This window comes from Antechinus flavipes, chromosome 1, assembly GCF_016432865.1.
Source record: "Antechinus flavipes isolate AdamAnt ecotype Samford, QLD, Australia chromosome 1, AdamAnt_v2, whole genome shotgun sequence".
Classification (NCBI taxonomy): domain Eukaryota; kingdom Metazoa; phylum Chordata; class Mammalia; order Dasyuromorphia; family Dasyuridae; genus Antechinus; species Antechinus flavipes.
Genome location: NC_067398.1, coordinates 481,960,344 through 481,986,631, shown reverse-complemented (window position 1 = coordinate 481,986,631; position 26,288 = coordinate 481,960,344). Strand labels below are relative to the sequence as shown.

General features: G+C 34.3%; 1 protein-coding gene and 1 long non-coding RNA gene across 3 annotated transcripts in view; one reads left to right on the top strand and one right to left on the bottom strand.

Moving 5' to 3' along the window:
* The window catches only part of CCDC178 (coiled-coil domain containing 178), a 644,800-nt gene that overhangs the window by 310,189 nt on the left and 308,323 nt on the right, over positions 1 to 26,288 (bottom strand). The gene's annotated exons all lie outside the window — the stretch shown is intronic.
* LOC127543905 (uncharacterized) overlaps positions 17,556 to 26,288 on the top strand; it is a 34,612-nt gene continuing 25,879 nt past the window's right edge. For both annotated transcript variants that reach the window (XR_007949329.1, XR_007949330.1), the window contains exon 1: positions 17,556 to 17,666. This is a non-coding gene — a long non-coding RNA (uncharacterized LOC127543905). The remainder of the gene's footprint in view (positions 17,667 to 26,288) is intronic.

Here is a 26,288-nt window from a genome sequence, read left to right as displayed (position 1 = left end):
TCCTCCTTTATGGTTTAACTCACTCAACCAATTTTCCAACATTTGTTTTTCACCCATTATTCATCAGCCTTGTGTTATGTTAGGCACTTTAAATAAGCATACAATAAATTATTCTCTACTCACAAAGACCTTACATTTGAACTGAGAATACCATAAGGACACATAGATATATACAATTTAAGTAAAGATAAAGTAGTTTAGGAGGGAAGGCACTGATAAGTAAGGAATCATGTTGATAATGGCACCTGAAACGCACCTCAAAGAAAGAGAGAGATTCTCTGAAGTGGAGATAAAGATGACATACATTTCAGGCATGGGTGTGAGAAAATGCAATGCTATTTAACAAATATCATGTTTTTTGTTTTTAAATTTTTTTGTTGTTAAAAAAAACCTCTGAATCTTTTATTAACACATATATAATATTTAGCTACAAGTTTTTTGTAGCTGCTTGCTTGTCAGTACAATTTCACCTAAAATTCCTCTTCTAGAATCATTACTCTGACTCTTCGTAGCATCAGGTATTGATTTTAAGATCGCACTTGCGGCTCTTAAGACATTTCATGGTTTAGATCTTCTATACATTTCAGATTGATTACTTCTATATTATCTGTCACTTTCTTTATTGTCAGAACAGGGACTGCTTTCTGCTCTGTTGTCACAAATGGAGTCCCATGAGGCTAACGCTTTTCATGCGCCTTGCCAACAGAAATTGCTACTTCTTGATATGAGTAATTCTGAGGCTTATAGCTTTGTTTAAAAAAAAAGAAAGAAAGAAAGAAAAAAGAAAGAGAGAAAGAGAGAGGGAGATACAACATCTTTTCCAACTGGATTTTGGTTGCTTCCTTATTTGAGAATTTGTTCTTCAAGTAGCTATAAAGTATTCTAAAGAGTTTCTTTCAATAGTAAAGAGCATTTGTATTCACATAAAATTATAGTTGAATAATAGTTGATATCATTTCTGAATTAAATTAATGAAACCAATAAAATATTAAATTCAAATAACAAATGGAGTCATGCTAATAGTAGTTAAGTTTTATTTGAATTTTACTTTACCACCAAAAAATCTCCTGCCTGTACAAAATGGTTTTGCAAAGGTGGGACAGAATGGTGTATTTGATGTAGTGCCAGTCTTGGAGTCAGAAAAAACTTTGGTTCAAGTCTGGCCTCTGAAATATATTGACTTTGTGACTTCCTAGAACCCTTAACTTCCAGGTTTTCAGGCAAAACTATATTTTGAAGAAAATAATGATCTACATTGATAAATAGGATTTTCCTCACCAGGATCTTTTACATTAATGAAATCACAAATCCAGATCAAAAAACAAAGAAACAACTGCAGCAACAAAAGCATTGCTATGTATACTTGAAAAGGAAGAAAGCTTTCACTCAAATGCCAGTTTCAATAGTCCCATCCCAATCAATGGATATTTTCTAGACTAATCTTAGAATCATAGGAGTATGAGTTGAGATAGAATTTAGAGATCAATGAAATTCATTGTTCTCAAAGTTTCTCGAGCAGGACTAATTTTTCAAACTCATTAAAAAGTTCTCATAATGTAGTACATTACATAAAAGGTTCAAAATCTATACTGGTTGACTATCCTCTCAAAAAACACAGGGTACTATATATGACTAAGCAAAGGCTTTATTTTTACTTGCACTCTATGCTGGTTTTTAACTGTCTGAGTGATTCCTAAGAACTTCAATTCCATAAACAAAACTTAAGAACTTGACCATTAACCTTAGTTCACTTTGCTATGAAGAAGATTCAAATATAGCCTCAAATCCCAGAATCTTCAAGCTCAACTCCTTGAAACTAACTCCATTCACTACTACTTCTCAGCAGTTTCATGGAAATATGTATAAGATCAAACGAATTGATATACCTGAGAAATTTTTCAATAGACATATATGTAATAGAACATTGTATGTCTCTAGTTTGAGGATAGGACCAAGTGAGGAAGTATATGTATTTCAAAAACACCATTGCAATAGGATGAATGTTGCCATAAAGCAAATCACACAAAAGTTTTGGTTTATCAATACATATAAAATTATATTTTAAAATGTACATACCTAATTAAAAGTACTTTATTACCCCCCCAAAAGTTGCTAACCATTATCTGAGTCTTCAATGAGTTATAATCTCTTGGCTGGTGGAGGATCTTGTCTTGATGACTGAGGTGGTTGAAGGTTAGTGTAGCTCTGGCAATTTCTTAAAATAAGACAACCATGACTGGCCCTTCCTTTCACATGAACACTTAAAGCCCATTGTAAGAGTATTAATTGACTACTTTCAATACCGTTGTATCTCAGTGAAGAGGGAGAGAAATTGGGGAATAGCCAGTTGATGGAGGAGTCAGAATGCAAACTATATTTGATTGTATTCAATGTCTTATGTGGACATACTTTGTAGCATTCAAAACAACTGCAATAGTACCATCAAAGATCACGTATCAGCACAATAGATATAATAATAATGAAAACATTGGGAATATTACAAGGATTACCAAAATGTGACAGAGAGACACAATGTGAACACATGCTGCTAGAAAAATGGAATAGATAGACTTGTTCTGTGCAAAGATGCCACACACCTTCAATTTTTTTAAAGACGCAATATCTTATAAGAGCAATAAAGTTTGGAAGCACAATAAAAAAGTGAGATAGGTCTGTAGCTCATCAATTTAGTTGTGGTTAATGACAAAATGCATCATGTACTATATATTTCAAGTTTACTGTTCTTTGATATTTTAAAGTGAGATATTATAAATCATTAAGTAAAGCATTGTTATTAAGATAATTTAAAATGAATTATTTTAAAATTTAAATTATATGTAATATAAGTTGCATTAAATATGAATATATAAGATAATTACATTATAAAAATTAATATATATAAGCATATGATGATGAAGAAAAATTATTAAAATAATAAATTATTTTAATTTAAATCACTAAGGTAACTGAAAATAAATTTTAAAATGTTTTAATTTTTTACTTTTCCATTACAAAAATTTGTTTTGAACTATCTTACCTCATTTGTCTCGAAGGCAGCCTTGGAGCTTATATAGCCTTTCCTCCTCCAGATATTTCCCTCTTGTCTAAGTGTTATATAAAAACATAATCTAGGAGATCTATAACGGTCTCTAATTGCACATGAGGTCAAATTCTAGTCTGGGGTGAATTTTATACCTTCCCATCTGATTGGTCAGTCAGATCCCTAACTTTCTCCATAGATTCATTAAAAGACAGAAAATGATCTCATAAGAACTCCACCCTCTGAGGACATGGGAAGTGTGACCCTGGAAACTGTATAAGAACTGGAGAGGTTCCATGGGATGAAGATTGAATTATAATAATGGAGGATCTGATCTCTCAACAATTATTCCTATAAAGCCTCCTAAATCACATAGTTCCACCAGAGTTTCTTTGGCAGAGCCTAAATCTTCATTCTCTACAATAATCTTTATTGCCAAAGTGAGACAAAAAATAAGGTCAGATGTCCACTGATAAATTCCAGCCACAATTGTCCTCTTATTGGCTTGAGGCACTGGGGAGGAGTTACTAGATTCCCTTAACCTGAATGCCCACAACTTGGGCTGTTCCCTCCCTGGCACATATGCACATTCCTGTTTCCATTCCAGCTCCATAGCTAGCTGCCAGTCTGTATCTGCTCATCTGCCTCCTTATATTGAAGAGTGAAATTCTTCAAATGGCCAGAAATTCACTGTCCCTCTATGAATAACTTTGTAGGGATATCAGAAGATATGATGTTTTGTTAACATAATGTTAAGTCTGGTGTTACAAAGTATCATAGGCAGAGCTGGAAGGGACTTAAGAGATGATCTAGGCAGTGGGCAGAGTACTAGGCTTGGATTCAGGAAGAATCATCTTCCAGAGTTCAAAACTAGACACAGACACTTAATAGTTGTATGATGCTAGCCAAGTCACTTAACCCTGGTTACCTCAGTTTTCTCATCTGTAAAATGAACTGGAGAAGTAAATGGCAAACAACCTCAATGTTTTTGCCAAGAAAAGCCCAAGTGGGGGTCACAAAGAATCAGACATGACTGAAACTACTGAATGAAGACAATAACAAAAGTCCCAATTTCTTGATTTTACAAAAGAGGAAACCAAGATCCAGGGAGATTAATAAACTTACCTGGGTCATACAGGTTCCTGCTAGGATTTGAACTTCAGCCTCATGAGCAATTTCAGTACAATTTATGCTCCATTACACTAACTCTTCTGAGAAAAGTGAGATCCAGGAGCAGAGCCACGTGAGATCCAGGAGCAGAGCCACAGATAGATCAGTAAATACATAATACTTATGAGGCAGAGGTCTAACAACAGCTTAAATAAATGTCAAAGGTAGAGGATCAACAGATGTGTCTGGAGGAATGCCATGTCAGGTAGAGAAAACCTGAGGGCTAGAAGAAAAGGATATGGCCGTGATTACAGCAACAGGACAGGGTATCAGACCAGCAAGTCATATCCAGAAGGCAAAGGCTATAGATGAGGGTTTGAGCAATACTAAAGTCAAGGTTCCAAAATGGGATACAACAGCCAGGAGATTATGGACTCTGCTTAAGTTGCAGAAGCTCCCTCATCCTCACCTCCCCCATTCCTCTTGATATATTGCCTTTTGGTGACGTCAGCAACAATGACTCACCTTTTATTTCTTGGGAAGTAGCTAACTGTGCTAGGTCCAGCAGAGAATGCACTTTTTTTTTAAGTTAGATAATTTTTTGGGGGGAACTATAACTTTAATTTATATTCATCAAAGATAATATCATTCAAGCAATTTAATCAATGCAATAGCATTGTTAATTACCATTAAATATGGTAAAAATATCATATTTTAAAGTTACATTATTTTTTCATTGATTCTCTTTTTGGAGAACTGGATGATAGTTCAGTTCCAATTCTTCTTATTATTAGTAGTACAATTTTTAAAAATAACGATCCTGACTTGGTAAAGAATTTTTTTCTCAGTATTTACAATGGCTCTTAGAATCCAGTCAAATAACAAGTTGAGAACTAGCAAAGACCCATAGTAATTGAATCTATGACCCAGCCTCAATTTAAACAGTAGTTTACTTACTGACAATGTTATCAACTTTGAGCAGTAGGTTTATGGGCTAAAAACCTCACAATGTTTTTTATCACGATTGAATAAGGACAAATGATTATTATATAACAATTTTCAGTAATTAGTATACACATGAGAGGTAATGTATCTTTTCATATGAACAATGTTCTTTGGATAAACAATAGCTTCAGCAACACTAAATTATGGAGGCCATGTTCCTAATTTATGGTGGGTTACAATTATACATGCTGTGGGCCACAAGCACTCCGTGGGCTGTGTAATGAAGGCCAATAGTTTAAAAACTGATTAGAATTACAAATAATCTGCCAGGTGTTTGCACTTCTGTTGCTGGAGATAGTGTCATCTAATGCTTCTATTTAAAGAATAGTAAGAAAAAAAGAGAAGTTAATCTGTACCATGGATGTTGTTTTGTATGGTCCCACTAAGTCCATTTCAAGATACAGCTGCCTCATCCATCCAGAGCCTGGCTGCTGAGATAATGGGGGCACTACAATAAACCAGCCTCTCAGAAACTGAAACTCCTTCCTTTCAAGGAAACTGTCTTAACTCTCTTACAGAAAAATTCTTCCATTTTTCTTTCAGAGAATAAGGTTATTGGAAATAGAAAAACAACATTAGCAGAATTGATGCTATCAAAGGCTACCATGGTCTTCATCATCATTCCCCTGCACTCTTGTAATAACCTCCTATCTAGTTGCCCAACTCCAACCTATCTACCACATAACCACCAAATCAGTTTTCATGTAGTGCAGGTCTAATTATGTCATTCCCTCCCCCCAATTACTATTTAATGAACTTCAGTTTCCTCATTTCTTCAAAGATCAAATATAAACTGCGGTTTGACATTTCAATCACTTCAGATTCTTTTTGTGTTTGTTTTACACTGGTTGTTCCCTTACTTAGAATTCATTCCCTCATTTCTACTTCATGAAATCTCTCGTTTCCTTTAAGATTCAATGCAAGCATCATCTTCTATAGTAAACTTTTTCCAATCTCTCCAACTACTAGTACCCACTTCTCCTGAAACTGCCTTGTATTTATTTTTTGGATGAATTCTGTATAAACTTGAAAAAGCACATGTTAGCTCCTTGATGAAAGGAACTATTTGATCTGTGTCTTTGTACTCTTAAAATTAACACAAAATCTGGCACACAATGAGTGCTTAATAAGTGCTTGTTAATTGATTTGAATCACTAAACTTATTTTGCCAAAGTTAATTGTAGAATCACAACATTTTAAAATTAAGAGGAGATTTCAGAGGTTACCTAAATGAGTTCTTTATTGATGTGAGAATCATCTAGGAATCATCTCCACAATGGCACTGACAACACAGCCCCTACAGAAGCACTTTCTGTAAGGGGAACTCAATACCTCTTAAAGAGCAACAATTCTATTTTTAATATATTTTGAAGAAGAATATAATACTTTATATTATACCAAGACTTTTCTTCCTATAAATTCTACTCATTATACTTTATTCTTTGTATTTGAGTGAACAACAAAATTCCAATCTTATTAAATTAAAATAATCATAATCTCTGTTGAGTGTCCATTATCTCAAGCCAAACACCAACATTTCCTTCAAACAAACTTCATAAGATATAGTTTTCGAGGACTTTTCGCCATGCCAAACTTCTGTCTTTATATATCACATAGTTTTTCACATCCCACATAAAGTGCAAACATAATGGCAACCATATGTAACTACCACCTTACATTGCTCCACCAAGGCAGGAAATGAGAAAGAATGAGTCTTTGAATCCATTTTTCAGGTTCTGAGGTGGAGGAGGTATGCCTTTAACATTTATAATAAGAAAAAACCTGAAGAAGAGTAGAGAGATAATTAAGTAGTGGTAGCAAGTGAATAGATTGCAGCACATTAATGATAGTAGCTTTCATTCAAGAAGTGCTACAACATACATCAGGAAGCAAGGATAGAGTGCAGTGGGGGCTGAAGTAAGAAGACTCCTCTTCCTAAGTTCAAATCTGTCCTCAGACCCTTACTAACTATGTGACTCTCGGCAAGCCATTTAACCCTTTTTGTCTCAGTTTCCTTATCTGTAAAATTAGTTGGGAAAGGAAATGACAATCTACTCCAGTATTTCTGCCAAGAAAATTGCAAATGGGATCATGAAGAATTGGACATAACTGAGACGATTAATAACAAAAAAAGAAAGAAATATATCACTAAAGACATATGATCAGGAAATGAGGGTCCATTCAATTTATCAAGAGTGAGGGGAACAAACTGAATACAACAGAACAGAAAAATAGTGTGAGTATGACTTGGTATCTATATAATATAAGAAGAATCAAGAGAAGACTTCCCAGAACTTCCAAGTTGATCCTCTGTGTTTTCAAACCTTTGATCATATCTCTTTTTTTCCTGAACTTTTTAAACGTGTGGAAATCTAGGGCTACCATAATCTACCAAATTCAGGTAGATAATTAAAAGGTACAGTCTCATTACTCTTTCTCATCTGGGCAGAAATTAACATAATAATCAGTCTTTTAATAGGTTGTTACTCTCCATTTCACACCCAGGCAGACTATTTCTATTTTAGCCTCATGTGTCTTGGTATCTTGCATTGGTAGTTCACTTTACTTGTCCCTGGACCATACTAAGATACATCTGTCAGCAACTTTTGTCACTGAATGAAGAAGATCCTTTCAGGGAACTAAGTTCCCTTCCTTATACAGGTACTGAAGCTAGACTTGAAATGTCATTGTGTTTTGAACCAATCATTAAACTCTCTAAGAATTCTCTATTTTCAAAGATAGCTTTATCTCTTTTCATTTTCATTTCATAACATTTCTCTTGTTCCTTAGTTCTCAAGCATCTCATAGAATGCCCAAACCTCTTCTGACTACTTGCGAACTTCTTGTGAAATCTTTAAAAAGGTAAACTGTGCCTGATGAATATGGAAAAATATGTTTAGAAGAAATGCACATGTTTAACCTATACTGGATTGCTTGCTGTCTAGGGGAAAGGGAGAGAGAAAATTTTGGAACAAGGATTTTTCAATGGCGAATGCTGAAAAACAATATTTAGAAAAATAAAAAGTTATTATCAAAAATGATGATTGCAAATGAAATGGCAATTTGAGAGGAACTGTGGTTAAATGAGAAAAGTCCATGGGTCTGAGTTCAAAAACTAGCAAGTCTTAAAGCTTGATGAATCTAACTTCTCTGGCTCTTGGTTTTCTTATTTGTTAATATATAAGGCTTAACCCTTTTTGTAGTGGCAAGGAACTGAAAACTGAGTGGATGGATGCTCATCATTTGGAGAATGGCTGAATATTTTATGATATATGAATGTTATGGAATATTCTTATTATAAAAGAAATGATCAACAAGGATGATTTCAGAGAGACTTGGAGAGACTTACAGGAACTGACACTGAGTGAAGTGAGAAGAACCATGAGAACATTGTACATAGCAACAGCAAGATTATACAATGATCAATTATGATGGATATGGCTCTTTTCAACAAAGAGGTGATTCAGGCCAGTTCCAATGGTCTTATGATAAAGACGGCCATCTATATATCCAGAGAGAGAACTATTGAGATTGAATGTAGATCACAACATAGTATTTTCACTTTTTTGTTGTTGTTTGCTTGCATTTTGTTTTCTTTCTCATTTTTTTCCTTTTTAATCTGATTTTTCTTGTTCAGCATGATAATTATCAAAATATGTATAAAAGAATTGCCCATGTTTAATATATATTGGATTACTTGCCTCTAAGGGTGGAGGTAGGGGGAGAGGGGGAAGAAAAAACTTTGAAACATTGTTATGTATAATTTATGTAAAAAAGTATATAAATTATGTTATTTATCATGTAATTTATGTAATAATATGTTAATTAGTAAATACAAAACCTAATTATATTCAAAAACTTTATTCGCTGTATACTAGAGAAGTAGACATACACAGATGATGGAGTATGTGATGGTATGTGTTTTTGTTAGAGGGTTACTCTCAATCCATATACACTTTAGCAGAAGGTATTTTCAGTGAAAACTATTCAATTGATAAATCACAAAACACTCTGGGTCAAATACTGTGTTGTAGGAGTTGAAATTCTATTGTAAAAGACAACAAATTATATATACAGCATAAATATGAAGAGAATAAAGATAAATGTATACATAGTAATTAAATACAAATATAGAGAGGTGGCATTGGATATTGGGAGGTTGAGGAAATGTTTCATACAGAAGTTGGTACTTGAGCTTAATCTTCAAAGGAGAGAAGGATTCTGTGAAGGGTAGTGAAGGAGTTCATGTGGGATGGCTGCTACAAAGGCCTAGAGACTGGAGATGAAATATGTGGTATTTCAGCTAGTATTTCATAGTATGTGGGAAGTAGAAAATCCATCAAGTTGGTGGTATCAAAGAATGCAGAAGGATGCATAGAGTGTCCAATGAGGTGGTAAAGATATACTGGGGGTTGGTTGTACAGATCTTTAAAAGCTGAATAAAGTTTGTATTTTATCCTTAGTGGCAACTGGAAACCACTGGAGTTGAAACAGTAGGAATGTCATATGGTTAGCTATTATAAAATTTTGGGATGTCAGAGAAAATGAAGCAAAAAAGACAAAACCAAATAAAAACCACTACCACCAAAAAGAACAGAAGAAAACAAAATTAAAACCCAACATGAAAGCAAGTAATTAAAACTGGAGACCTAAGAAAAGTAAAGGATGAAGGTATAAGATGAATTTTCTTTTCTTGCTCTCATCTCTAGTTTTTATCCCATTTTTTCTCAAAGGTATATAGAAATGTGTCAAATATGAATGTGAGGAATTACTGAAGAAAAATGTAGCTCAAGATTTCCATGGGATTTGGGCTTTACACAGACAAAATTCAATCCTGTAACTTAAACTCAACTCCCTCCTTGATTAATTTCCCTCAGAGTTCAAATACCTAAATATACTCACACTATAGCTTATGTCAAGATTTTCCCAAATATATGAATCTAATTCATTGCCGGCACTGAACATACAAAATGAGTATTATGTATGGGACAAACTATAGAAATTCTCTTTGCTCATAGATGTAAACAATGAAAATTAATCCAGTACTTAACATAGTGTTGGCATATAGTAGGCACTTAATAAATTTTTATTTATTTACCTATCATCTATCCATTTCTACTTCCTTCGCTCTATATCTTTTATTTTATTACCTATGAGAGTTGACTAAGACCCTGAGAGGTTGCCAAGAGTCACAACTTGTATCTGAATCAGGACTTGAACCTAGGTCTTGTTTCTATACATTCTCTCAATTTTGGCAATGAGTCTATGATATGAGCAATGCTAATACCAAAACTATGATTAAAAAGCTTTTAGGTGTATGACCATCCTGCATTATCAGTTGCCTATAGTTTTTTTTTTTTTAAATTCACATGCCAATTTAGGAATACAGTAACACAATGCAGTAGAAAAAGGAAGCAACTTCTATAACCATAACTTTTAACTGGGAACAGAGCAGCTCAGGTGGCTTTGACTGAACTGACCAATTAAAAGTGATCCTGTTCCTCCATGCAGATTTAGTAAAGACATTGGTAAATAAAACACATATTTAGTTATCAAAGTTTCCTTCTCTACTAGATGCTAAAACTAAGTAAAATGTGCATTCAAATCACACCTATTTCAATTTCTCAAAAGTGCAATTTCAGCTAATTTAACAATTCATTCCTCTTAGGGATACATCTTACTGGGAGATTTAAACTAGTGAGATCAGCCTGAGTAAATCATGCAGTTAACTGATTTTTGATAATAGAAAAATTTGGCTGGCTGGAAATGCTTAAAGACTGTGGAAGAGCAGAATGGTATTGGGTCACTAGAATGGATTCTGCTTCTATAACCAGAAGGCAAAGAATCAAGTTTCATGTCACTAACCTATAGTGTCATGCTCCAACTACCAAACTGGGGTATATTAGCAGAAAACAAGAATTATGGAGTTGACAGAAATAATAAATCCATGTTTAGGACCAAAATATATACTACAAATCATGTGATAAAATGTAAGCATTTTATATTCATTCCATTAAGTCCCTGCGGTCACCTAAAACTTTTAATAAAGGTGACATGTTAGGGGGAGGGATAGCTCACAATACATTATACTTTTGACTGACTTCAGGCTTCCAGTTTCCAATCTCAAAAATATGCAAACAATATAGAACAGTCGCAATAATGTGAGAATGCAAAATGATGCAACCATATTACCAGGAGAGGCAGGGAGGTGGAGAAGGGAAGGGGATAAAAGGTAGGGGAGATCACAATAAAGCATCACTTCTAAGTATCTTTGAACACAAATGAATTTTCTTTGATAATGAAAGAAAATCAAGGTCTTCATTTCTACATGATTCCTATTTCCTCATTATTTTAAGAAGTGATTAAAGATTAAGAAGTGATTACTCACACACACACACATACTCATACACACACTATCCAATTTCTCATGAACTTGATCACCTATTCCTCAGAATTCACAACAATATTTACTCAAGAGTTCTTTCTCCATCCCATCTCATATTTGAAGAAAGTATGATTTCCCTCTACAGCATTAGATTTTGCCTTTGTAACATCATTCTTTTAACACTGCCAGCACCCTGGTGCTGCTCCTTGCTACCTCATACTTGGACTATTGCAGTAGCCTACATATTGTTCTCTCTGTCTCAAATATCTCATCAGTCTAGTTCACTTTCTACTCAGCTATCAAATTATTCTTCCTAAGAGAAGAGAACATGGCACAGCTCTCACCCTATAGAATAAATATCAGCAGCTCCCTGTTACCTCCAGGAAACGGCATGAAATATTTTGTTTAGCTTTTAAATGAGTTCTTATCCTAATCTCTTTCTATCTTCTGAGTTTTCTCACACCTTATGTCCCCCTTTGTATTCCCCTCTTCAATCTAGTAACACTGGCATTCTTGCTATCTCTGGAACAAGACAAAACCACCTCCCAATGCCATACATTTTCACCGAGTACCCACCATGCCTGGAATTCTTCCGTCTTCATTTCTGTCTCCTGGATTCTCTGACTTCCTTCAGGTTCCAGTTTAAATTCACCTTCTACAAGAAGCCTTTCCCACCTTCTACAAGAAGCCTTTACCAATCCCTCTTAATGTTAATGTCTTATCTTTGTTATCTAGAATTTATCCTGAGCATATCTTCTATGTACATAGTTAATTTTGTTGTCTCCCCATTATACTGTGTACTTCTTGAGAGCAGGGACATTTTGCTTTTCTTTGTATCTTCAGAATTTAGCAAAGTACCTGGCACAGAATAGATGCTTAATAAATAAATATTTGATGATTGACTTGATAACATATCCAACAAGTAGTCATCTAGTCTGTGACTGAAGATCTTAAATTGTAACTCTCTCACCTTCTAAAGAAGCCCAATTCCATTTCTAAGTAGTTATGATTGTTGCAAAGATTTCTCTTCCATAAAGTTCTGATATTTCTACCCAGGACTTCTGCCAAGATGGTAGCCTGAATGTAGGCAGGTTATATCAACAAAAGTCTAGAATTTGTACCAGATCAAATAGTAATTAAAAAAAAAAAAGAGGAAAAAGTACAATAGATGACTTCTTCTACTCCATCCTTGCCCCAAAAAATAATCCAGCAGATCAAAGTAATAGGAAAAGGAGAGATCATCAGAGAAACCAGCATCAGCACAGAAAAAATTTACCTTTGTCTCTCAGCTGTGTGAAGACTGAGTTAGCACCCTGGTTGCCTTAGAATCAGCCAGAGTCAGGATAAACAAAAGTCCTTGATCTTTATTCTTGGTCTTTAGTGGGAGAAGTGAAGAAAAAGGAATACAAGCTCTCCACAACCTCCCTTCTCTTCCTCCACAACAAAAGTGACCCTAGATCATCTTACTTCACCCCCTAATCCCTCTACAATTATTTGTATACACCAAAAGATCGAGGCAGCATAGAATAGTGGGAAGGGCCATTTTCCAAGCATATGCTAATAGAATATTGTCCAATGGGTAATTAGCCTTAAGTGTTCAGTTGTCTGATTCCAGTACACCTACTCAGAGTTTCAGTCCTTCACAAGCTGGACCCAGAGAATGGCATATGTAGAATGCAGGGCTTTGCCAAGAAGGAGCAACAATGGAGCCTCTGCCCATGGAGGGGTCCTGAATGTAAAAATCAAGGAAAGAGAATCCCAAGAGGGCAGAGCTCAAAGAAGGACAAGGACAAGTGCAAGAGTCAGTTGGACTAAATTGCTCCAATGTTTTAGAGTTCCTCTATTTAGCATCCTTGGGATACTATGGGAATCCTTGAATATTACTCTCAGCCCCAAAGATGCAGGGAGAAAGGAGGAAAACAGAAAGAACCCAGTTGTCCAGGTAGCATCAAACAGCAAAGATCATCCTACCCCAAAATAACAGGTACCAAAGTCTAGCCCTGGCTAGCCCTCAATTAAAGTACTAAAACTAAATCAGTGAGAAAACCAAAGAAGACAATGCCCAACATCAAACATTAACTGAAAATCTGCAGATTCCTCAAAAGCAGAGAATAACTCCATAAAAACTGCAGAGATTCAAAGGGAAAAATATTTTCCACAAAACTTTGTGAATATCTAAAAAAAGTGAAACTAACAAAACAAAAATGAAATAAAAGTTTTTAAGAAATGGAAAAAGAATAAATGTTAAAAAATGGTACACCTTATTTAAGTAATTTACTTTATTTTTTGTAGTCAAGCAGAACAGATCATTCCTCTTCCAGATGACTTAAAATTGTTTCCCACATCTTGGTGATATGCTATATTTTTTCTAGGCTACCTATGTCCAGGTCCATCAGTCAGTCCTCATATGACTTTGAGATGTTTGATTATCTTAGTCATCCTATTCTACTAGCTTCCTTCCTAAAATGTGACAGCAAGAATTGAATACAGTACTCCAGGTTTATTCTGGCCAGAGCAGAGCTTTATCTTTTTTTTAAAAATATATTTAAAAAATAATTTCAGGGGATGAAGAATAAAATAATTAACAATTCTATTATATGTTTACACTAGTTCATTGTCATATCTTTAATTATTAATCTAAACACATCTTTGCTTTGAACATTTATCACTATTATTTTTCAAACAATGTAAAGGAAACAGAAAAAAATTAGTTCTTTAGTTCTGCATACCATGCCCTTCTTAATTCAACTTTTGTTTGTATTGTTTATCCTAATGTCTTATTACATCCTAGAATTTTTCCAGTATATGAAATAAAGCTCACCATCATATAAATCAAAAACTCCATTCTCTACCCTTTATGAAAAGTAAGTTGATATTTACATTTCTGCAGTCTTATGGCACCACTCCCAACAGTCTTTCAAAGATAACTGGAAACGATTCAGCAATCACATCAGTCAGGTCATTCAGTACCTTAATCAAATGCAGTGAGGTCCACCTATCTTGGCTTTCTGCTACTATCCTGTCTATCCTGAAGAATTTTGAAATCAGCTGTGAGAGGTGGGAAACACTGGCACAGGACCATCCAGCATGACATGTCCACATCAAAGAAGATACTGTGTTCTATAAGTAAAGTGGAATTCCAGTAGCTCAAAAGAAACATGAGATGTTCAAATGTAGACATCTCCACACCACATGTTAATATAAACCATTTGTGCTTGACCTGTGGTAGAATCTTCTGAGCTCACATTAGCCTAATCAGCCACAGTCAGACACACTGTACCTTGATGCCAACATAATAATTTGATTTTGTTCCAAGAACAACCACCACCACTATCATCTACCCCAATCTCAGTTCTCTAATAGCTACTCTTTCTTTTGTCTTTTCTAGGTTGCAGATAAATTTTTATGGCACACAATGAAAGCATATTAAGAAAGGACTGCCTCTTTCTTCAACCTATTTCTCTAAACAACATGTAAACCATTTGTGTTGTATTCAAATAGAAACAGGTCTCCTATAAACCATCTCTTGACTTAGAAAACTATGAATTAACATTATCTATATTAGATAATGCTTTTATCTATTTTGCTAAACATTTAACAATTAAACTTTAATCTAGTTTGGGCTGTGCTCAGGAGTGATGAGGGCTGCTGATAACTCTGATGTAAACCACTCCAAGTGGCAATCCTAGTCTTTCTTGGATCCTTTTCCCTTACCCTCTATGGATTTTAAGATTATATCCTTTCTCATTGTTCTTAGCACTCTTTGCAAAATTCAACATTTTCTCAAATTTAACCTACTTGACACGTTTCTATTCTTCCTCCTATACTTGCTATTGTTTCTATCTTCTAAATCAAAAGTGGTTTTATTTGCACAGGTCTCTTTTTAGCAGTTCCAACTTTTCTCTTTATTGGGGTGAACCCCCCACACACACACACACTAGAGCTTCTTCACTTGATGAAAAATACATTACATATAGAACACACTAAAGACTGAACAAAGGTTAAAATAATGAACCTTATTTATTGTGCTGTGGTACAACTACAGATTGGAACTGAAGAACTCCCTGAAATTTTCACACTAGAATAAAAACTTTATCATATATTCATTTGACTGGAAGTTCTTCCAGCATTGAACTCATTAATCTAGTCATTCTTGGTCTAGAGTTGCAAGAAGCAGGTATATGACAATACTGGGATGATAACATAGAATAGGATAATTTGAGAATTAGAAGGGACCCTCTGGTCCATCAGCAATGTCTAGTTCAATTCATGAAAGGAAGCCCCATTTGACTTTATTCTTGGTCACTTTAGCATATTATACAAAATTATCTCCTATTATGAGATCTTGGTAGTAACTGTACAAACTAAGCCTACTCCCTTTGCTTGAAACATCTGTTAACTGATAATAATGAATGAAGATTTCAGGCCACGGAAGATTATCAAAAGGCTACATGGAATGTTAGAAACCCTGTTTCCCCATTAAAACATGGGTCCCACAGAGGAGATTTCTTTAATTTAGGCTGTTTCTTAGTAGCAACATTTACATTGACAGTGTATCCTCCAGTTTAACAATCACTTCATTGGATTTAGAATTCACCAAGGATTTGACAAAATGAAATTCCCCTGGATTCCAACCAGAGTTAGACATTTTGGCCTGTGAAATAAGCCTTGTCAGCAATAGAGCTTGGAGGCAAAGCCAGTTCAAAAAATCTCTTGAGATGCCACATCTAAGTAGTTTTTTCAATGTCATTATGGAAAATTTAAAAAAAATACCTTGTCCAGGGAAGAAGCAATCACCACGGGAGTTCCCTAATAGTGGAGGGTAGTGCCATCAAAGCAGAATCTGTCCTGCTTGCCTTTAAAATTGAACCAATAGATATATCTTGCTCATTATACAGGAAGTTAAATCCAAGAAACCACAAATTTGGCAGGCTAATGTAATACTTCTAATACTAGCTGCTCTCAAAATAAAAAAATATTTTTAATTAGGAGCAGCTGTCAATGAAAACAAATATTTTCATATTTCCTAGCAAATGTGCTTGATGCAATCTTTTCCTAGAAGATTAAGGAGAAAATAATTTTAAGGAGCTAAATAGAAGAGGCAACTTAGACAATCAACAGGAAAGAAGTTCTAGTTTTTCTGGTAATAGATATGTCTTTATTGTTACCATTATTATGATTATTTTGCTTACATGGACATTTCTTCTCATTTGTTTAACAACAACAACTTTATTGCTTTTCTGCAAAAACAGAAAATAATTTCAAGGAATAAGAAATATAATCATTGTAATTTTTAAAAATTTCATTGTTACTGTTCACTCTTACTAATCTTAACACATTTTTAAGGCATCAATACTCTTTTTCAAGCCAAAGTAAAGTAGGTGGATACAAGTAGTCATTGATGAAATTTCAGAGTTTCCTAAACTTCACCTAAGAGAAATTAAAAGATTATCAATTTGATAAAAGAGTGCAAAGGAGTTTTCTACACAACTTGGCAACATTATAATGGGCTGGCCATTGGATAAAGGCAACTAATGGGACACCAACAATATCATGTATTCAATCTTCAATTAAATTTGCTGGTAGAGGATGAACTACACTGTTGGTAGTCTTTAAAATATGAAATGTAAACCTGAGCTTGTCAACTCTAGGGGATCAGTTCTTAGTGAGGTTGAATTTATAAGGACATACTCTTCTCTTTCTCCCTTATACCTCTAATATGGTGTCAAATCAGCAAAGACTTGCTACAACAGAAGCATCTGGCTATATGAAACATGTGCTTTTATATTCTGCCTGAGATGTAATGTGGAAGGCAAGATTTTCTGAAACTTGATAGAATCAAGAAATAAGAAAGTTTGGTACTAAAGCTAAGATCCTGCTGCTCAAGAGATAATAGATATCAGAACCAAGACTCTGAGGGAGCAGAAATGGGAAAAGAAGCATAAATTGGTCATAGAGTAAGAATTCCAGTTCTTTCTGAAAGAATTTAGAACCTTTACAGACAAGAAGTTCAGCTTAAGGAGCAGCTGGAGGCAGCAAAAACTATGGCCACTGCCAGAGCAATGTGCCTTGCAAAGATAAGGTCCAGTGAGTTCAGCTACACAAAGCACCTACCTAAGATTCCCAGTATGTATAATCTTCATACTTGTTCACTATCCCCGTTGATGGTATATGTGTTTATAGAAAAGTATTCCTTAGATTTATTAGCAATATTCCATTATATATCTGCTACCTCCTATTATTATACACAACTCTTAGGTATATCATATTTTTGAATTTCTGAAATTTCACATTTTCTTTAATTTTTTATATTGTATTGGTCATATTACCTTATATATCACATAAAATGTAATTATCTAGATCCTTCAGGTCTTTCAAGAGCTTTCATTTTTCTTGCCTCTATAAACTTAAATGTTTACTGTTCAATGAATTTTCTTCCAAAACTTTAAAAAATTTTACTTTTGTTTAAAGTGCTTATATTCTAAATTTTCTTTCTTTATACTTCCTGCCAAATCTGTTTTTTAAATTATTCAGCCTGGATTGGGAGGGGGAGAGGTTATGAACTTTAAGTTATCCATTATAAACTCTTCATTCTACAGATGAGAAAACTGAGGTTCAGAGAATTGTAATCACTGGCTAAGGTCATAAAGAGAGTGGCAGAGGTTAGAATAAGACCCAGACTTTAGGATTTCTGAGTTAGTACTCTTTCCACTTTCCCATTTTCATATATGGCTTCTTCAAAAGTTATGTCTTTCATATCTTCTTTCTTTGAGAAATGAACTTTATTTATTTTCCCACTACAATTCCAGAATAGACCATAATTAAAGGTACAATCTTCTTCCTTCATCTTCCATCTTCTTTTAAATCATTATTTTAAATGTAACAAAATCCTCACTTGAGAAGTATATATTATATATATATATATATATATATATATATATATATACACACATATATATATATATACACATACATACAGTCTTTGATAATATATCTTTAAAGTCCCATCATTAAGTCACCTCTTATCCTTATCTTTTTTAGGCTAATTGCACATTCTAAATCACCTGACAATTGCCTCTTTTTATCATGTCCTATAATTTTTCTTTACACAATTAAATAATCTTCAATATTTATTCTATCTCCTCAGAATCTACAACACATAATATATACACAATAGTCCTAAATTTTATAATGTTTCATATAATACATTTGTTTTACACAGCCACTAAATGTTAGACTGTTGAAGAGGAAATTCAGTTACACAAACTGTTTTGAAATCTTACCTTCTTTTAAGCTTTTACTACACAATATCTGCCATTTAATAATGTACTATTTAGAATTCCTCTCTATGATTTCATGTATTATTGTTTGATATATTAGATATAAGGTTTGTTTTTTTTTTTTACAATGGCTTGCACATTTTTTGAAAGGAGTGGCGCACTTCATATTTTGAGAGAATTGGAGGAATTAAGACAGCAAGTATTTAATTGGGGGAATTGAGTGAACCACACTGACTCCTTCTTGTGGCTCAATTTTGGAGCTGGATCAGTTCCCTTTCTATTCAATTAAGGGTCTAGTCCAATTTCTGTCCTTTAAGAAAGCTTTATTCATTCAATTGTAGGAATTGGAAGAAAATGTTATTGCACTGTTTGAACTTAGCCCTGTGTGGTTGGGAAGCTAGACCACTTCATTTTGTTTCTTTTCTTTTTTTTTTTCTTTTTCTTTTTTTCTTTTTGCTGAGACAATTGGGATTAAGTGACTTTCCCACGTCACACAGCCAGGAAATGCTAAGTGACAGGCCAGATTTGAACTCCGGTCCTTTTGACTTCTGTAGTGCTCTATCCACTACACCAACTAGCCGTCCAGTGGACCACTCTGAGGACCTACATTATGCTGACTAGAAATTCAACCAGATCCAAAAACTGATATAAGGAATTTTCTCACAGTTGTATATCTTAAGCAACCCCTAAGTCTTAGGTTAAAATGGTCCCATACTGATCAATTATTATTGTTTCCACATTCCTTTAATTATTTACACATGTGAAACTTCTTTTGCTAATTTTCAGACATTTGTACCTTCTTCTCACACCTTGGAAAATCCTTAATCTTTTCTCCAATTAGAATTCAGATTCCCTAATGTTGTATTATCTTCTTTTAATTAATTTGTCCAATTTAATTATTTTTAATGTTACAAAAATCAGGCTCCCCTTGTATTCAAGGTCCCACGCCAAAGCTGAGGAAGGCAATCAGTCCCAATTTATTAGGCAATTGGCAGACATTGCTTAATGAATCAATGTGTTAGGGATATTGTTTCCTTAGTTATTTCCTCTTTTAGGTAAAATTTCTTTAAAATTCATAGCAAAGAAACAATTTCTATAAACTTCATAACAAAGAACACATAGCACTATGGTGCTGAGTAGAAAGGTTAAAAAATAAATACCTCCCAGTTTACTGATAATTTTCAAATCACCTTGTCTTATTACTGCTTATTATTTGATGACTCTGCATCTCCTAAACACACCTAGATATTCCTCCTAGGAATCATTATTATTATTATTACTTTGCTGCAGTCAATATATCTTTTTCTAAGCTATTATTTTAATTTGTGTGCTATTTACTACTTGCACATTCACAAAGTACACATTTCAACGTGTAGAAAAACCCGACATTTTTCCATTTTGAACCTCATAGTGTTAACATTTTACATTTTATTCAGCCCTTTTCTCTTCTTTTTTTTTTGCATCTGAATTATCTTTCCATTAGCACACTACTAATTATGCCTTATTAGGAACATTATTAAGTAGTTTGACCTGGTGGCTATATATATTTTGGCATGTCCCTACCTGATTGACATTTTTGAACACTGTCTTTCCAGACTACTTTCATTTAATGGACAGGTACTAATTCATCTGAGCTTTTCCACTTAATAACAAGTAATATATCTCATCAGTTAAAATTCTGATGAGTTCTAACACAGTTCTATTTTATGAGAGGATTCTGAAAGAATTATTGTATAGCATTTTCTCTCCAAAGACTTAAAATGAAGGTGCCAAATTCAGTAGTTAACGAACAGGAAATTTCATTCTCTGGATCTTCTTTCTTTAAAGTCATTAGAGTTTTTGCTATTACTATTTAATCTAGTCCTGCCTGCAGTTTCCTCTGGCCCCCCACAATAGAATGACCTTCAATTGACCATACCTTTTTTTTCCTCTCTCTTAATATATAATTGTTTTGCTTCTAGTTTGCCATTCTTCTTTCCATCTTTGTGCTTCAAAAACAGTAACATATTTAATCTATTGGATAGGTATCTTAGTGATATCTTAGTCCTTTCTTGAACTTTTCCTCCTTTTCCCTGGGCCTGAAATCCATCTCAGAATTCTTAACCTAAACTTGTCTTTTCCCTTTTATTTTAAAATGAAAGATTACTATTACCAGTATTCACTTATACTTGCTTCTTACTCTGCTTCATGCTGCTGCTTTTTCAGTCTCCTGCCATTGAAAGTGTTCAAACAGAGCCTGAATGAACATTCTTTTCCCAAATATCATAGCGATAATATTGTCAGGAGATATAATATTGGACTAGATGATTTCTCAGGTACCTCAGGTACTCAAAGATTAGATAATAGGAAACATGTTTTTGTACCTTTCTCAAATATGAGAAAATGGATATTCTCACTAGCCTTTCCCCCTAAGAGTTTTCTCATAGTTTTTAAACATATTCTTGGCTTCACAATTCATTCTAAGATTTCACTGAAAATCATCTCATTCTGTTTTTTTTTTTCTATTTCACATTCTACCCCTTTTTTCTTTTATTTTCCCAGGTGCAAAATGAGAATCATAATAACCACCTTTTCTTTCATTAAAAAAGAAATCCTCTCCCCCAAAACAAAAGAGAAAGGAAATAGGCATTTATTAAGCACATTTCACGTGGCAGGCACTGTGTTTAGTATCAGTGATACAAAAAGAGTCAAAAGTCAGTTCTTCATTTCAAGGAACTCACAGTCTAATGAAGGAGAAAATTAACAGAGAAATATGTATAAACAAGCTCTATTTATGATAAATAAGTGATAAATGAAAGAGGAAGGGGATTAGATTTATAAGGGAAAATAGGAAAGGCTTCCCACAAAAAATAGGATTTTATCTGGTACTTTAATATCAATAAACATAAGGATAGAGGCCAACAGGAACAGCCTGAGAAAGTGCTTAGAACCTAGATATGAAATTTTTTTGTTCATGGAATAGCAAGGAGACCAGTGTCACAAGATTGAAAAGAATAGAAATGGTGGTGAGATATAAAATGTAAGAAGATTGGAAGGGCAAGATTGGGAATGAGCTTTGAAAGCAAACAGATGACTTTTTATTTGATCCTAAAGATGATAGGGAGCCAATAGGATTTATTGAGTAAGAGATAACATGGTTGGACCTATATTTTAGGAAAATTACTCTGGTGGGCTGAATGATGTATCACTTGGCTTGGGGTGGGGGGGCAGAACTTCAAGCAGGCAGATCCACCAGTAGATTATTGCAATAGTCCAGGTGATGAAGGTCTGCATCATGGTAGCGATAATGTCACAGAGAAGGAAAAATATTTAAGCGATGTTGTAGCAATAAAAATTTACAAACACTGGCAGCAGATTGAATATGGAGGATGAGAGAGAGTGAGGAGTGAAGGACAAGATGCAGATTGTGAACCTGCAGGACTGTGAGGATGGTCTTGCCTTTAAGAACAATAGGGAAGTAAGAGAGAAGGAATGGGTGGGGGAAATAATCAGTTACATTTTGGACATATTGAATTTAAAGTTTTTATTGGACATATACTTCTAAATAAATGTCTGAAAAGCTGATGACGACTGGAGGTCAACAGAGATTATAGATTCAAGAATCATCAGTATAAGGATGGTAATTAAATCCAAATATTATCTCAATTAATCCTCACAAATATTCTGGAAGTAGATTTTATAATCCTCATTTTGCATCTGAAGAAACTGAGATAGAAATTAAATGAAATAAATGACTTGCCTTGAGGTTATATACCTAGTAAGTAAGAACTGGCCTTTGCTCTTCCTCAGTCTAGAGATGTGGGTACTCTCTGAGAACAAAGTACAAACAATAATACCTAGCTACCTCCACTTCTGACAATTCTACTCTTGCCTCTATTTTTCATATAATCTTGTCAAGAAATGTTAAAACATTTGTTTTTCTATTTATCTTTCCATCTCTGGTCATATCTTATCTGTTTTCTCCTTTACTGTTAATTCTATTGTTGATTATAGGCAAGGAAAATAAATTCTCAAAATGGGTGAAAAAAGTCAGAGTTTCTGGTCCTCAAAAGTTTGTAATATGGAGGTGTAGAGCAATGTTTACCAATCAAATTGCTTATGCAAATAACTGCATCTAGATTGGCTTGTAACTAAGTGGGGTGAAAACTATCATTCACCTCTGATGAGCCCAGCAGATAGTATATGCAAATTTCAGAGCCGCATAATAGCTTTTTCTGGACCTCTAACTTCAGCTTTCTCCAAGAATATTAGTTTTAAACTCACAAGTCTACAAAATTCATGGACGAAAAGCTGGACAAAATTGGGAATTTCTAATAGAAAATATTGGAGACATACACAAAAATGGATATACAACTTCCAAACACTCTTTCCCAGAAAATACTCCTTTCTATGTGATGTCTTCCCCATTAGAATTTAAGTCCCTTGAAGACAGAAACTATCTTGATTGTACTGGCATATTCACTGATTAGCAAAGAATCAGTTACAATAAGCATTTAAAAATGCATTTTCATTCACTTAATTCATGTTCTATCAAATTTCAAATTTTAAATCACTATTGTTTCCCCCAGATCAGTCTATTTAGCCCTAATTTCTTTCCTGAGTTCCAATCACTTATTACCAGTTACCTGTTGCACATCTAGAGTAGATACTCTGAGGGTATCTCAAATTCAGCATATCCAAAATAGAACTCATTACCTTTTTCTTCAACTCCTTCCCTCCTCCCATTGGCACATATCATTTCCCCAGCTACTCAAGATTGCATCTTTATTGTTCTTTCTTCATAATAAATACGTCATCTTCTCTTCACTGACACAGTCAACAACCTTACACAGAGTTTCATCACTTCTTATCTAAATTATTTCTAATTATTCTTCTTACCTCAAATCTTTTCCTCATTCTACTCAGATATCAATGTTATTTTCCTTAAATATAGGACTGACCTTGTTACCTGCAACTCAGTAAACTCCAATAATTCCCTCTTAGTTCCATGATCAATTAAAACAAATCCTCTGTATAGCATTTTAAACCTTTCACAACCTAGTACCTTTGACTTTTTAAGTTTTCTTATAGAGTATTTCACATCCACACCCTACTAGGATATCCTGGTCTTGTAGTAAGTTAGAACTTTAGTAACTCACAAACATGAATTTGCATGGGATGTTCCCCAAATATTCTCCAGCCTCACTTTTGATTCCTAGCTTCCACGGCTTCATTTAAGACTCCACTGAAAGCCCATCTTCTGTTTTAAATCTTTCCCTTGTTCTATTCCCTCTTTTTCTCAGACCCTTGCCTCTGAGATTAATTTCATTTATACTACATTTTTCTAATATGCACAGATTTATCTACATGTTGTCTCCTCCATTAGAATGTGAGTTTCTTGAGAACAGAGACTATATGTTGCATTTCTTTGTATTCCCTAAGCTTTGTAGAGTATGTAGTTCACAGCACTCAATTAATGCTTTTTGACAGAGTTCTCTTGGAGCAAGCAATTCCAGTGGGAGACTAGATGCTATAGTGGATAGATCACTAGGCCTGGAGTTAGGAAAAACTGCATTCACATCCAGCTTCAGATACTTACTAGTTGTATGAACCTGGCCAAGTCACCTAACTGCTGTCTTCCTCAATTTCCACAGTAATGAAATAAGGAAAATAATACTACCCACCTTTAGGATATTGTGAAGATCAAATGAAATAATGTCTGTAAAAAGTGTTTAGCACAGTCAATGGCTTATAGTAGGCACTTTGTAAATGCTAGCTATCATCACCACCACCATTATCATTATATTCTAAGACTGTAATAATTTGTTTTGACTACATAGACAAATTTTCTATACAAAGCATTGGATAACAGATTAAAAAGTATCTCTTCTAAAGTTTTATTACTTTAGTCAATGTTTTATTTCATCTTATCAGTAGCCATTATATTTTGGAAGTGATATTTGCTATTTGACGCTCATATAATGGCTTTCAGCATTTTGCTGATTTTGTTATTCAATCATTTTTAGTCATTTCCAATTTGACCCCATTTGAGAGTTTTTTGACAAAGTTATTAGAGTGATTTGCTACTTCCTTTCCAGCTCACTTTACAAATAAAGAAACTGAGGCAAACAGGGTTTATGTGCCCAGTATCTCAGACCAGATTTGACCTCAGGAAAATGAGGTTTTCTGACTCCAAGTCCAGTATTCCATCTGCTGCATCTGTGTTGGCAGCCGGCATGTGGTAAGTGTTTAATATTTGTTTCCTGACTAATTCAACACTTACCCTATGTCAGACTTACAGCATGTTGGGTTTTGACAATATAAGGACAGCAAAGTTAACATTTCCTCCTTTCAAGGAGCTTACATTCAAACAGAGGAGACAATGTATAGATATAAAAGTATATAAACATAAGAAGGAAAAATAAAATAAATGTGAGGTAGCTGTAAAGATAAATACAGGTAGTCAGGAAGATAAAGACTCTCCTAGAAGTTAGAGGGATCACAAAAAGCTTTGTGATGTTGAGTATAAATATATCTCATGCATATGCCATGCGATCCATTAAAGTATTAAAATGACTTAGAAATATTTTTATAAGTCTGTGAAACGGCATTGTCAAAACCTAAACACAGTGGCTAAACTGTTAGCAGAGTGAAATAGTTTTCTTCAACTATTGGCCTGTTGGCGCACTTGTCTCTGACAAGAGCTAGCTATCAAATCGAAGACCCTTATTCAGAAGGTTAATGTGAGGTAGGAACTCCATTCAGTGTTATTTTGGCTTAAGGGCATAATGTCACAATTTGGTGCATCCTCTAATGACTTTTTTTTTTCTAAAGGCAGCTTACGGCTTAGACCTAGTTCAGCGAATTTCCTTGCAAGGTCCTTGGAAGACTGGAGAAAAAAAAAAGTACAATTGATTGTGTGGCCAAATTTCTGTTCATGCCTGCTTACTGATTTTTGTTCATTTCACAAATAAACAAGGCATGAATACATCAACCCACAAACCATAAACAATAAAGAACTTCATCCTGTAAGTTTGCTACGGCCAGCAGTTTGTGGCTGAATCTGCTATTTGTCATAAGATAAATGATAAAGTGATTGCCATTTGTCACTGAATACACAAGAGAAGTGCTCAGCTGTGAACCACTCAGATGCAGACAACAGTAAATACTGCCATTCTTATTACTAACTTCCTCTGGAAAAGGGGGAGGGAGGACTAAAAACTATAAAAAATAAAAATCCATTAATGAATTGGCTAAAAATACATAATCATGTCTCCTAAGGGGAGAAAAGCTGTGGTATAAATATCAGTCCCCAGAGTATTCTCAGCTTAAAAACCTTTTATTTAGTGGACTATAACAGAACAGATGCAGATATAGGCCATCTTTTTTTTTTAAGGTGTTTTATAAAGTTGGGTGTTGAATATAATTTATATGTATTGTTCCCATTTTTGTACTGCTCAGTGATTTTTAATACAAACTTTTTTATGTT